Source organism: Gossypium hirsutum, chromosome A01 (genome assembly GCF_007990345.1).
Source record: "Gossypium hirsutum isolate 1008001.06 chromosome A01, Gossypium_hirsutum_v2.1, whole genome shotgun sequence".
Taxonomy (NCBI): Eukaryota; Viridiplantae; Streptophyta; class Magnoliopsida; order Malvales; family Malvaceae; genus Gossypium; species Gossypium hirsutum.
In genome coordinates, this window is record NC_053424.1 from 12,475,267 (window position 1) to 12,478,003 (window position 2,737).

Consider the following 2,737-nt stretch of genomic DNA (forward strand, 5'->3'; position numbering starts at 1 on the left):
CTCTTCTTAACTCAGCTGCACGTGATGTAGGGAAAAACCTGTTAAGAAATAAGCGAGATAGATCAGCCCAAGTTGTAATGGATCCAGGAGGTAAATAAAATAACCATTCCCTAGTTGAATCTGCTAGGGAAAAAGGGAAAGCGCGCAATTTAATTTGATCCTTAGTTACCCCCTGAGGTTTCATACTCAAACAAACCATATGGAATTATTTTAAATGCTTGTGGGGGTTTTCGTTCTGTAATCCCCAAAAATTTAGCAATAGCTGGATCAAGCCTGACTTTAATTCAAAATCAGTATCCATAGTAGGATACGTGATGCATAATGGCGGTTGTTCTGTCGATGCTTCGGCCAGTTGCCGAATTGTCTGAGCCATAGGTTGAGGTGCTAAATTATGGTTTACGTCAACCCTAGCGTTAAGCACTTCTTTTGAGGAATCGACTTCTACTTTTTCACCTTCAAAAGTTTGAGTAGGGTTTTCGTTAACCCTAGACTCTGTTTCATCGTCGATTCTGATTTCGGGCGGTAGATTACTTTGAGTCCCAACCACCGCTGACTGCTTTTTCTTTAGCTTTGTTTCCTTGCGATTAGATCTTGCAATCTTTTCAATCTCTGAATCAAACGCAAGAATTCTTGGAGCAGATCTGGTCATAAGAAACAAAAAAAAACAAGATTAGTACGTTATCGATCCCCGACAACGGCGTCAAAATTTGAAGCGTCATTGAGAGCACCAAAAATATCCTATTCCCTGTAAAATAGTAAAAATAACAGTAAAGGAGAAGTAGGGTCGAATCTTCAAGGACCAAATTATACGAATACTTATTTCTCGAAATCCTGGGCAGAATCGTGCCTAAGAAAATCTGCGTGACAGAAAAAAATAAAAATAACAGAATTAAAGATCTGATTTGGAAAAAAAAAAAAAACAGAATCTAAATTTGACTGAAATTGTGATTACGATAATAATAAAAATAATAAAGAGAGTTAAAGTGAAAGAAATTCTTATTGGTAGATTCTAGCCTCCAGTTGTCTCATTCCGCCTTGGGTTTAATCCTCGGCTTTTAAATGACCCTTCTCAACTCAAGTAAGCCAGTTATCGTGGAAGAGGATGCCTACGACCACCAGCTCCAAAGATTAGACTTACAATTTTTAGGAAACTTGACTCTAGCCAGTAATCTATGCTAGATCAACGCTTCTCAATGGCGAATCCCACGCCATTTCGTCTCTTTGGCTCGCCAACCTCTGATGCGGTAAGTTAACGAACCGACTATGCAATCCTTCCAAACATACAAAGTGACCGCCTTTGTATATGCTGAAAAGCTTACTTCTTAAGGGCCATGGACGAAAGCGTCAGCCCGTAGTGCGGAGAAACGATGAATACTTGGCTGGTATTATCTTACATGAAAAACCTAATTGAGATAAGCTAAAATATACAACAGTTGAAGAATAAATTCTCCTAAAGATTTAGGTGAGCTCAATTATTTCCTTGGTATTGAGATCCAAAGACATGATAATTTGCATTTGTCTTAGAGAAAATGCATTGGAGATTTGTTGTACAAAGCTTCAATGACAACTCTAAAGGTTGTGCCTACACATATGATTACATCTTTGCCTCTACATCTATTGTTTCTTGGCCATGTTGTCAAGTACAGGGCCATTGTAGGAGGGTTGCAATATACTTGCTTGATAAGGCCTAAAATTACCTTTATTGTTAACAATTAAATATATACAAACCCTAACCAATAAACACTAAAAGGTTGTAAAATGCATCCTAGGATATCTTCATAGTATAGACAACCATAGATTATTGTTCCTACCAGCTGATCAACTCACTCTCATTGCATTTTCATACTCATATTGAGGTAGTTCTATTGATGATCATAGGTTCACCTCAATGTTTTACGTCTACCTGAGAGGTAGCATTATTACCTTGGCTTTTAAAAAACAAAGTGTGGTGTCCAAGTTTACTTTCGAAGTAAAATATTGCAGCCTAGCACATAGTTCTTAATTTTTCATGGTTTGCTCACCTGTTAACTAAGATTATAGAGTAGTAGATAGTGGCAGTGCGAATTACAATGAATCCAATTATACATACTCATATGAAACATGTATAACTCAATGTGCACTTTGTACGTAAGAGGGCAACTACAAATTAATCATGTCTTAACTTAGGAGTAAGTTGCTAATTTATTTACCAAACCTTTGTCTAAAGTCTCATTTACTAGATTACGCTCCAAGTTAATTGTTTGACTCTTCATAGAACAAAAAGGAAAAGGAATGTTGGAATATAATAAGAATGAACAAGTGATTAGTGAGCACATTTGATTGAGTTATTAAGCAGTTGATTTAGCTTTTGATTAAATTGTTAATATGTTAAAGTTGTTAGGTCGTTACATGAGTTATTAGTAGTTGCATTATCCTTGTATATATACCAGTGTAAATCAAAACCTTTGATGGTAGGAATAGAGTTTTATCTTGCATATTTTCTCTTCGTCATGTTTATACATTTCTTCGTTATTCATTTTTTATCCTAGTTTCTTTTTCTTTTGATTTTACTTTTCTTGCAAATTTATGCTTAAAAAAAGTGATAACTTTGTCATTCAACTTTTATTGTTAAAAACATTATAATTTGAATTAATATGAAACTTTGAATAAATATAATATTCATATAAAAATATGTTACTTTATTCACGTGATATTTTCATATAATAATATTTGATTGCTTAAATTATATATTTTAAGT